We start from the raw sequence: 13,085 nt of genomic DNA, 5'->3' as shown, positions 1-13,085 counted from the left end.
TTCCCCGGTGCCACGAATTCTGCATGAGGTTCTTAAGGCATGAGGCCACTGGAATACATACTAAGGTGATCCTTTTTGCTTTGGCTTGACCAGTGTTGGTAAACATTGACAAAGATATATTTTGGGAGTTTGGGTAGGATTTTGTTAATTTTCCCTCTAACAGATTATGAGAAATACCATTATCATATCCACCCATGACGTCAGACTTCAAATTAATTTACATTTTATACAGAATTATTTTAAATAGCCTTTTCATATTGAGATGCCATTAAATATTTATTGAACTGCCATGATGGTGACTGTATAGAGGGAGTGTATACGTCAAGGCTGATCATATAACATGTAACAGGCGTCCACACTGAAAGTCTGGAAAGTGTTTGAGCGAGCGACCGAGCAAGTCAGGCAGTGCTGAATATTGTCTCATGTGGCTCATCATCTTCCTCTGATTTCCTGACCTGAAAATACTAAAAGGAACTTCAAATTACATCAAATATACTCCCTCACACTTCATAAAACAAATACTCCTCTTGTATTAATTTTAGATCTAGGGCTTGGGACCTGGCAGATTAATAATGACTTTGCTTTTTGCTTACTCACAAAAATTTCTTTCACCAAATCTCTCGGTGCATTCCGATACGAATCAGAAATCAGACATTCAGAGTTTCTTTCGTCAATCAGGGTATTGTATTAGTCTGACTCGGATTCAGTCAAAATTTTCCAAAGAAAGCCAAACAGAATGTATTATTTGTTTTGAAAAAACAAGCATGGATGCTCTCAGCAATCACTGGAAAATACTGCTGGACTATTCTCACAGCCTTAAACCGTTACTTCTTGCGCAGCCAGCTGTTATGCTATTGTGCCTTATAAAAAATATTTCCTTGATTTATGGAAAAACTATTGGTAATTACGGGTTGTCTATGAAATGAAAATAATTGAGGATTTTTATGTGATTTCCAAATCGGTATCTATTTTTCTTGTAACTTCAAAATTGGCTGAGATATCCAAAAAAGTTCACTACTGTACCACAGTTTTCCTTCCGACCTCTGTCCACATTTCTTGCTGATGGGATAAATCTTTTGCTCGGTACTTATGTCGAGGGTCCAAATTCTAACTAAATTTGGTGTTTGAGCGAGCGATCCTCCAACACAGTACACAATGCCGACTCGGAAATTAAGCCAGTCACATGGCACATCTCATGCAATGTTAACACATCCACGCCTTCTTTCGCAGCTACAACACAGACAGAGACTTTTGTGAATTTGTGCAGTAACAAAATTGTGCAGTTTTTTTACTGCACTGTTTTGTTACAGTGTGTTTCACTATAACATCCAGACTATTTGTGGTAGTTTGTTGAGACGTAGATGAGTCGACCATTATGTCATTGTAAGAGGGAATGTCATGAGATGTTAGTGAATCCCCCTCCTTACTCTGAATTAGTGGTGGTCGAGTCACGGTACACTGAGTGATTGTACTAACTTGTGAGAGAACAGAGCGTGGGTAATCAATGCCAGGTGCTGAAAGTCCGTGTTCTTTAATAATACCACAAGAAGGTATTAGTTCAACAGAATGTTCAGTCATGATTTCTACGCCAATTAGCACATCTGCGGGATATTGGAGGTTGTTTGCGACATGAAACTCAGTGGTGAAGTGGTATAATTATTATCCATGCAGTTGTATTTCTAAAGTTACCTTGCCCTTCATGTAAAACTCTGAACCATCAACACCGCAGAGGCACATATCAGGTGGTTCAAGGATCCAGACCCGTCCATGCATGCTGGGTTAAGCACTGACGCCTATTCCTTCAACTAAAATTCACTTTCTCATCAGCTGATTCTTCCCCTGTCCCCTACCTTCCTTCTGACTTGGTGGTTGTATCTCCAACATTTTTTGGAGCTTACTTTCCTTGTCTGTTCACCAGACCCGTTTAATCGTTTCTCTAATGCTGTTTAGGGAGGATTCTCATATTAAATTCACCACTGATCCAGAGTCCATGAAGAATGATGGGACTCCTTCCCTTTTTCCGGAATAACTACCCCTAAATAAGTCAGACGGCCAGTTCTGCAGAATTTATCCTAAAGGTGCACTCGTCTTCCTCCAACCCACATCGTGCAAGGTAACAACATTCATCAGTGGTGTGAATCATGTGACAAGTCAAGTCTTTATGATACTTGCAGTAGGTGCGGTGGGATTGCAAAGGTGTATGCTGTCACCATTCCCGATGGGTTCACCCAGGACCACTGAGATATCAAGGCCTGTAACTTCCCTCGTGATGTCATCGTGACTGGTGTACCCTGCGCGGCACAGCCAGCCTCACAAACCCTCACTCACTTGTAGAATTTCGCTTCTTTCATATATATATATATATATATATATATATATATATATATATATATATATATATATATATATATATATATATATATACGAGGGAGATTACTCATTAGTTTTGTCATTATAATCGTTTCATCAACTGCAATAGTGAACATCAGTAATCCGTAACGTGCAGTAGATACTTAATCTTCACAGATATAGAAATAAAATAATATTTCATGAGAACAAAAGAAGTTTATTGTCTTTGTATTAATTACGTCTTCTGATTTATGATTAGAATCAACTTTTCTGAAGTCTTAGCTGATGTTTATGTTTACTTACTATTAAAGAAAACTGCATTTATATATTTAGGGTAACTCATGTATTTGGGTACTCCTCCTGTTTAAAAGAGTTGTATACTATTTCGTGTGGAAAACAGTAGATATATAATTACCTGACGTTAAGTATTGCTCAAGTCTATTACTCAAGAGAATTAAAATAACTGCACAAAGAAACTACGGAAATGTCTAAATTAAGCAAGGTGTAATATTCTGAAGTGGTTTTTTTCAAACTTATCGTCCTATAATTTCCGACTTTTTAAGTAATACGCTCCCAAGGCCAAAATTTCCATGTAGTTGCTGCAACATCTAATGTATCAGTTCAAAAGAGATACGCTTGATTGCAGCATACAGCACATTATTCTTGGGGGAGGCGGTGGCTCAATAGGTAGAGAGGTGGCCTGTGGTTCTACCAGACCCAAGTTCAAATCCCCGCTGGGGCAGGGAACAGTTTAAGGATTTGAATTTCATGTAATGCAGACTTTACCGATCTAAGAGAAGACCCGCCGACATGTAAAAATACCCCTGCTAATACCAATACACCAGTCATGTATGAGACCTAGCATGTATTCAATATGGACGGTGGGTGTTAGCGCCGAAGTGGTGACATGTAGAGTTGTGTGATATGTAGGAGGACTACTGGGCCTTGGGAGGAGGATGTGAAGCCTATGCCCAGAGTCGAACACATAAAAAAAAAAAAAAAAAAGCATCCTCTCTCAAGGAATTTGAATTTGAATTGAAAAGCTAGCACCAAGCCAAAACATTGGCTATAAGGCACTAAGGTATAAGACAGTTAAGTGGGCAATTAAATTAAATGTACTATGTGCAAAAGTGAAAGGAATTTGACAATGTTCAAAAGAGAGACAGAGCAAAAGTGAAAGGTGTTCGACAGTGTTCAAAAGAGACAGAAGCCTCCCAATAATGTTCCCTCTCGCCTGCAATCGAGCCTAGTTTATCCAGCTTATATGGCAATATTTATGAAAGTTCATAGTTTTTATCTGTACAGGACTAATATCCATAATCTTAACAACTAAAAGGAGTCATAGTACCGTATTTACCTTGCTATATTGGCTGGGTGAAAAGTTGTCTTAATGGTGCGTAGATTGCTTGCGAGATCATAACTTAGGGAAAGCCAAATACAGGTTTGTTTATAATTTCCCTTGCATCTGGGCACAACACAAGAACATGGCATATTGTATAAGGTCTTACTCCACAGATTTCTGCACTGTTAAGGGAAGTTCAGGTATAAGATGTCCTTGGCCCAGCAGCGGTATGCCCCAACCGTACCTCACAGTACACTGGTGTTTGCTCCTGCCAGGCCCCAGTCGTAGTGACGTCACGGCTCAAAATAGGCCCATGTGTGGGGCCTTGATATCTCGGTCGTCCCGGTTCACCCCTGTCTGCGATAACAGCTTCATTCACGGTGACCAGAGACACCGCATTGCCAATGCCAGCACATAATCGAGGATTGTTGGCCATGACGTTTAGCCATGACGTTTAGTAGACTGGTCATGGCGATTTTCAGGTGATCGGCGTCACAAGTAAGAGCAAACATGGTTAGTGACAGCCTTGGCAGTTGCCCTTGAACATGAAAACTCCGTTGAGGTGTGAGAGGTCTTTCAACCTTTATAGTTCCGTCTGTATTGTTGAGTGGTCATGGTGCGAGTACCTGCCTGCAGAGTGATGTCTAAGCCTAGTCTCTCATTTATCTACTTTGAAAGATCTAACAATTGGCCTCCTGGTTTGAGTCAATTTGTTAAGCGGTTTCTAACTGCCTTTGATCTAGCCAGTTGATAAATCTTTAAATTTGATAACCTCACCCTCACCGACATGATTTACCCATGGTGATTCCTGCAACAGCTGGCCTATCTAAGAACTGGTAGCATTAGCGTGTCATCCCTCATGTGTTTAAGGAGAGTGGAAAAAGCAGTGAGGGAATCCCCTTTAGAGTGAGAAAAACAAAACTTTATTAACTTCCTGCAAAATTCATCGAATGTACAACTGTCAAGGTAATGAGATCGTAACACAGCACGCATGTGCGATTTGCCTTGATTTTATTGGCCTTTTAGAAAAGGGATCTTCAGTGGTTCGGCATTTAATAGCCTGTTATCTGTGTCTGTATTGACTTCGTGGGGGAAATCGAATACTGATGTGGAACTATATTCAGCACTGAATTTGTGGAGGTTCATATTATCATCCAAGAAAATGGATTATAGAAGGAGGGCTTGGTTTGCCATTACTGTGAGAATTTGAAGTGGCAAGGTTGTAGGAGTAGTCACTCTATTGAGTGGACAGTGTGTGGGAAAAGTGGCAGGTAATCCAGTTGCAATGGTGTGTGACAGTGTTGGCGGTGGCGTAGCTGTAGCAGGATGAGAGATAGAGGCAGCGGGAAATTCTAGAGTCACGTGAGGAAGAAGGAGTAAGAGTATCTGGATCAAAATTTACTGGATTTTCTACAATTGTCGTACGAATGGTGGTTGTGGTAGATGTGGTAGGAGTAGCCTCAACAATAGTGGGAGCAGTCAGAGTAGTTGAATGAGATTTTGCATAAGATTTTCTGCTACAGTAGAATGTTACTACATTATTATCAACCCAATCATGCTCTTTACTATCTCTAATTGTCTGTCGAATGGGAGAGAGTTCAACTCTACATAGGTAGCTCATGAATGAGAAGGGGGTCTGAACAAGAGGAGAAAGAGAGAATGACGGAGGAGAGTTAAAAACAAAAAGAAAACAAATACAAGTACAATTATGAACTACATACGATGAATATTATTTTGAAGGAGTATGATCTATATACAATGAATATTTTATGAGAGTAAATGAGTTATGTACAATGAAAAGTATTTGAAAGAAAATGGCTTTAAGAAGTGTAAATACTGTGAGAGAGGAGGAAAGATTAATAAAAGCAGAATGAAATGTAATGAATAAACACAGATGAATAATTCTGTGAATCAAAAAAATGTAAACAAAGCTGCAGGCAATCTCTATAGAAAGGTTAAAAGATGACAGGAGAACATTAAAATATTTACAAATGCGTCCAAAGTGAGTGATCAACTTGTTCTGTCTGTCAAGCTTGTTGCAAAAGCGAGGCTGGAGACTTCACCGTTCCAGGAGAACAGAGGCTGTGATTGGAGAGAGCGGGATGGCACAAGTCGTGTTATGGTTGTATGTGATCGGTGTTGTTGATTGGAGAAGTATGATGACAAGAAACTGTGACATCGAACACTGCAACTGGCCACTCCCGCCTCAAGGATGTCCGTATGGTGATGGTTAGGGCTGGGTGGGGGTTGTGGTGGGGATTGCTGGGGGCTGACTCACCTGTGTGTGGTAGAATGGGTTTGACGTTTGGTGGGGGTTGAAGATTGTCAGAGTGGGGCAGGCCAGGATTCCACCATAACAGGACCTCACCAAAAATGCGCAGGATACACAACTGCAACCCAGGTGAACAGACAATGAAGCAGGAGACTGAAGTCAGGAGGCAGGGTGGAAGTGCAGGAGGCAAGGCGTGGGCAAGTGGCAGTTGCACAGAGAATATACGTAGATGACATGGAGTTAGGGTTAAACAACTTGATGTCCCCACTATTATACCACCCTTTATATCCACTGAGGTCAATCCGAAGTCCAATATAAATTAATGGTGTTTCATCTGACTAGCTGAACACAGATCCTGCTTGTATTAGCCCTGCCTTAAATCTGATCATAGAGCAGGAGAGGAGGCAGACTTCAAATTTTTCTAGACCTAACTTAGCATCTCTTGAAAGTGACGCTTAGTGATCTATCTATCTATCTATCTATAGCCTGACGCCCTAATCCCGCAAAGGGTGGCCGCAGGCAAAACGCCTCCAAGTCGCTCTGTCACCCAGCATTTGACTACCCTCCCCCCAACTCACCCCCCTTCCCTCATATACCTCTCAACTCCATCCCTCCACCTCATCCTCGGTCTACCCCTCCCTCTCCCTCCCTTCACCTCACCTACATACACCCTCTTAGTCAGTCTTTCATTCTCCATTCTCTTCGCATGTCCAAACCACCTCAGTGTATTTCTCCTAATCTTCTCAACCACATCTACATCCACCCCAAAACGTTGTTTCACTTCTTCATTCGTCAACCTATCCCTCCACGTCACTCCACATGCTCCTTTCAAGTAACTCATTTCCACTGCTCTAACTCTTGACTTGTTCCCCTCTTGCAAGGTCCACGCCTCGCTTCCATACGTCAGGGTAGGGCTCACAATACTATCATGCAGTGACTTCTTAACTTCCATACTCACCTCCCTATTTCTCATCACTGCTTTCAGTGTACCAACAACCTTCCTTCCCTGCTGTACCCTTTCACGCACTTCATCCCCCAAAGTTCCATCCTTACTCATCACACTACCCAAGTACTTGAATACACTCACATTCTCCATATCCTCACCATCCAACCTCACTGCACACTCTGTGACTTCATTCCTCTCAAACACCATAACTTTACTTTTGTTTACATTAACTTTCAGATTCCTCCTCCTACACACTGTCCCAAATTCATTCACCAAACCTTGCAACTCTCATTCATCTTCACTCAACAATATTGTATCATCAGCAAACAGCAACACCGGAATCTTCCAAATCTCACCCTCATTCATTAGAGCCACTCCCACATCCACTGCCCTACCTTGCACCTCCTTTACGACCCCATCCACGTATATATTAAACAGCCATGGAGACATCACACAACACTGTTACAGTCCCACATTGAGATAAAAGAACTCACTCAGCTCACCATCCACTCGCACCGTAGCCCTAGCTCCCTCGTACATACTCTTCACAGCACTCAACAATTTCCCCTCCACTCCATATATTCTTCATACCTTCCACATACCTTGCCTATCTATTCTGTCATAAGCTTTCTCCAAGTCCATGAAGGCAGCATACACTTTCCTTCCCTTCTCTAGATACTTCTCCACTAAACATCTTAGAACAAATATCTGAACTGCACACCCTTTTCCCTTCCAAAATCCACCTTGTTCTTCTCCAACTAGCTCCTCTGTCATATGCCTAACCCTATCAATGAGTATTCTACCATATATTTTACCAGTCACACTAAGAAGGCAAATACCCCTATGGTTACCACATACTTCTCTCTCCCCTTTCCTTTGTATAAAGGAACAATTATACCTGATTTCCAGTCCTCTGGAACCCTTCCCTCTTCCCAAGCCAATCTACACAACTTCCATATCCACTCCACAACAATCTCACTCCCATACCTAAGCATTTCACCACACACTTCATCAATTCCTAATGCCTTTCCCAACTTAAACTTCTTCATCGCTTCCACTACTTCCGCCCTACTGATCTCTTCCTCCCTCCTCTCATCTCTTCTTCTCCTAGCCATTCCCCAACCACTTATACTCTCACTGCTCTCACTCTCTACATTCAACTAATCCTCAAAGTGCTCCTTCCATCTCCTCAATTTCTCTCTCTTCACCAACAATCTATTATTCCTATCTTTCACTCCCCAACTATTTGACCTTTCACACTGCCTTACTTTCTTTACCTCCTTCCAAAACAATTTCTTACTCTCCCTCCATTTCACACTCAGATTCCTCCCAAACTCTTCATCCACTTTCTTCTTACTCTCCTTCACCAGTCTCTTCACCTCCCTTCTCTTGCTCACATATACCTCTCTCTTCTCTCTCTCATCTTCTCCCCTACCTCTACTCTCTAACCATTCACTATATGCCTTCTTCTTTTCTTCCACAGCTCGTTTCACCTCATCATTCCACCATCCTGTCCCTTGCACACCCTTGCATCTCCTCCTTACTCCACAAACCACCTCACATGCTGCGCCTATCTCTTCCGTAAATATCTTACATAAGTCTTCCACCCCTTCCATCTGCTCCAGCTCATACCTTACCAATCTTTCTTCCACTATGCTCTTATACTCTGTCATTTTCTCACTATCTTGCAATTTCTCCACTCTCCTCACAAGAGCTGCTTCCTCCTGTCTTCCCCTTCGTCTCCTCAACCACTTTCTTTGCAGCTCTGCCTTGGCCATCACTAAGTGAACATTACAATGAGCATTACAATAATTGGCATGTAGGTCAGGAACATACTTAGAATTCCACACTTACTACTAGATATATACTAATATACATTACTATCAGGCTAGTTTGTAAGAAATTATCAAAACATTGTAACAATAATAATGATTAGATATCAGGCTCTAAGTTATGCAGAGTGCAATAATGATGAGTGCATTGATCGAGTAACAAAAGTGCTGAGAAAATCAGCAGAGGTAATAGGGAAAGCTAATACAACCAGAACCAACAAGTATTCAAAAATGACCCTCGAGCTCATGAAAAGAAGAAAGGAGAGGCCTGTGAAAGAAAAACAAAGAAAAATGAAACAGAAAGATCAGAATTAACCCCTTCACACACGGTGATGCATTTGTCGTCATCAGGATTTGGCTGCAACAATTCACATTGACGCATTTGGCGTCATTAAAGCATAAAAACTTTCATCAGAGGAGAAGTTTTTGGCCGATCAGCTTCATTTTTGGAGGTGTCATAGCTTCCCTGCTCCTTGTCAAAAGCAATGAGTTGGCAACTGTGGGTCCAGATACCAGCAAGAGAGTGGACAGGTTATTCAGTACCAAATGAGCTGTGAGTGGGGAATGTACTGCATGGTTCTGTCCCTTTAAATTTCCACTCTTACCCCTGTCCCGCCCGTGCAACATATTTCACTATACCAGTAGCGCTTGTGTATAGTGTTTGGGCACTGTTGTGATTAGATAGGGTGTTGGAATGGGAAAGTTGGTGTTTGTGAAGCATTCCTGGTTGTTATCAGCCATTGGCCCAATGAAAATTATGCTACTGTTTCTAATCGACTACACTGGCTCTTCCCTGCACCAAATGTGAGTATTCAAGTATAAAAAATAGTGACAGGGAATCATGGGAATATAGTGTGCATATCTACTGTAAAAAGAATTGGTGAAATACATGCAGTAGCTTAGAGGAAGGCAGGAAACCGCCCAACAGTCATGACACGGCGTGGGTACACCGTAGTTTTTTAATTTTGTTTAAAACCTATTAGCCCTTGGATCACTGTTGTGGGCTCAAATAAAAGCCAATGAAACTCTGCATAGGAAGATCAAATAAAAACAACAGTGGCGAGAAAAAGTTTTTTTGCTAGAGCTCCCTGAATTATAAAAAAATCTGTTGTCTATCGGAAATGGGTTTTACTTTCTTGTTTATTACACCATACCTCGTATCAAACTGGGACCTCTGGCATTCGAAAGCTAATAAAGTTCTCTTTCCAGTGATGGTACAACATGTAGTGATTTATTAGTAAACATTCGACTTATGATGTTGGGACGTGAGATGTATACTCCTGAATCTTTGTTCACACGACCCTAAAGTACATATATAGTGTGTTTGTGTGTGTATGTGTGTGTGTGTGTGTGTGTGTGTGTGTGTGTGTGTGTGTGTGTGTGTGTTTTGCTTATCCTGTAGAACAAACATCGATCATTAGGAATATGTGGGTTCTGTGGCAAAATAAATATGTTTGGGTGGTGAAAATAAGCCGAGAATATACATTTTTGGAGCACGCGGTGGGCAGGGCGGGGAGGAGAGAAAAGCCAGCGCATCATGTCCCAGAAAACTTATTAACTTATCCACGCATGAAAGGGTTAAATAAAGTTGTCAACAAGATATGCAGAGAAGAAAAAAGAAAAAAAGAAACATTGGTCAGATCAAGGAAACCATCCAAAGAGGAAAATGTTTGAGTTAGGTCCAAAGTGAAATGGCACTAGGAAAGCAACAAATTATATCACTGAAAGACAAAAACGGTGAAGTCATTGAATACAGAGATAGGATGGTGAAGAGAGTTGAAGAATTTTACAAAGAAGTGTATACAACAAAGACAATAGTACTAGTAGCAATCTTTTAACTGATATAAGAGAAGTACCAGAGGTAACACCACACAAAATAAACATTTTAACCTATGGAAAGAAGGAAGGTCCCAGGAGACGATGGCATTATTACATATTTACTATCAGACCCAGGAGCAGAAGTACAAAACAGGCTCACCAACTTGTTTAGTCAAAGTTTAAAAAAGAAGAAAATTTAAAAAAATATAGTGTTATGCTTTACAAAATGGGTAACTCAAAATACCTTTGTGACTAACGATCCATTAGCTGATTACCAGTTATTTACAAACTCGTCACTAAATTCCTAATCAACAGAATAACAACAAATTTGGAAGGAAACCGATGAACAACAAATTTGGAAGAAAAACGACCAATTGAGCAGGAGGATTCCAAAGCGGGTAATCAACTGATCGTCTACATACAGTGAATCATATAACTGAGAAAACCACAGACTATAATAAACCGCTGTGCTTAGGTTTTACTGATTACAAAAAGGTTTTAGATTCAGTGGAGCACATAACAATTTTAAATTCATTGATGGAACAAGGAGTAAATGAGAACATTGTAAAACTACTCAGAAACTTATATAAAGGGGGAACTATTACAGTTAAATTAATGACGATGAAGAAAACTTCAGACTGAAAAGGGCATCTGCCACGGAGATACAGTTCCACCATAATTTTTTGGAGAATACCAAGAAAGTATTTTCAGAAAGCTAGGCTGGGAGAAGAAAGAAGTAAACATAGCTGGAGAAAACCTGAACCATTTAAGATTTGCAGATGACATTATACCAATCTCAGAAAAGCAGAGACATTGCAAGAAATGTTAACTGATCTAAATAGAGAAAGTCTCAAAGTAGGGCTAAAGATGAAATGGAGTGAAATTAATATTTAATCCAATTACACCAAAGAACATCATCAGAATAAGCGAAGAAATTCTTGAAGAAGTCGAGGAGTACAGTTATTTGGGGCAAATACTAAAACTAACTAAAACCATGATGGCAAAATAAAAGATGCATTACAGTTGGATGGAAAGCTTTTGGTAAAATTAGAGACATCATTAGGAGTAGTGTGCCAATGTGTATGAAATAAAACTTATATATCTAATGCTTTATTCCAGCAATAACATGCGGTTGTGAGACCTGGAAACTGACAAAATCAGTGGAAAATCAACTAATCCGTTGTGAAAGAACATTGGAAAAGCCAATGTTTGGAATATCTTTTATAGACAGGAAAACATCAACTTGTGTGAAAATGAAGACTAAAGTCAGACAATAGAGAAGATTTAAAGGAACAGAAATGGAGGCGGGTAGGTCATGTAGCAAGAATAAGGGATAACCAATGGAGCAAGAAGCTGACTGACTGGATTCAAGAAACTGTAAGTGTACCAGAGGAAGGCCTGACATGAGGCATATATATATATATATATATATATATATATATATATGTAAAAGGTGGGTGGGGGCGCTCACCATCCATTCACTCGATATATATATATATATATATATATATATATATATATATATATATATATATATGTAAAAGGTGGGTGGGGGCGCTCACCATCCATTCACTCGATGTAGTGCTGCTGTTGGGTGTCTGCCCTATCCTCTCCTCCATCCTTCTTTCCTTCCATCCTCTTCTGTCTCTCTTTCCTTCATTCTTTCCTTGTCCTTCTGCCTACGGGTGACTTTACACTCCCTCTTCTGTCTTTCTTTCCTTCATTCATTCCTCTTCCTTCTGTCTGTGGGTGACTCTACACTGAGTGACAAACCAAATGGTTTCTTAAACACCAGGAAACCATTTACTACGTTGGGTGGTAACCATATAACCAAATTTTGGCGCCTGGTGGTTTAGTGGGTAATTATTGCACTCCAGTCGGATTGAGCCGGTGAAGGTTTATATCCAAGGGGTGGTTGGGGTTGATTGCTCATGTAATGCCACTCAGGGATGAGTGAGGCTGGTCACTCTCATCTTAAATGTCGGGACCAACTGCCTAGCCCCGGGCTCCTACTCTCCTCATGGGGCAATGTAAGATTGGATGATGGATGGAGATATGTGTGTGTGTGTGTGTAATATGTATGTATGGATGGATGGATGTATCTGTTTATCTATCTGTCTTGTCTGTCTGTATATATATATATATATATATATATATATATATATATATATATATATATATAGATAGATAGATAGATAGATAGATATATATATATGTACAGAAGTCGGAATAAGTTCGTTTCCTTTTCCGTGTTTGTAACACTGCTCGATGGAGAGGTATCCCCTCCTGCCCCCTTCCTCATAGTCCCACACTCCCACACAACCCCCCCACTTTTCTCTCCGACTCCATATCCCCACCCGGTACCCTCCATACTCTCGCTCACAGCCAGCTAGGGGTTTCTGTGCTTCAAGCACCTCTCTAATTACGTGTAGTCCGAACAACTAATAAAGGAATAGTACAGTATATCTCATAAACCAAGTTAGGAAAAGGTTTACTACACTGTGTGTGTGTGTGTGTGTGTGTGTG

The sequence above is a fragment of the Coenobita brevimanus genome, chromosome 8, assembly GCF_032717465.1.
Source record: "Coenobita brevimanus isolate Jiangsu-jjx chromosome 8, ASM3271746v2, whole genome shotgun sequence".
Lineage (NCBI taxonomy): Eukaryota > Metazoa > Arthropoda > Malacostraca > Decapoda > Coenobitidae > Coenobita > Coenobita brevimanus.
This window is presented reverse-complemented; position numbering follows the sequence as displayed.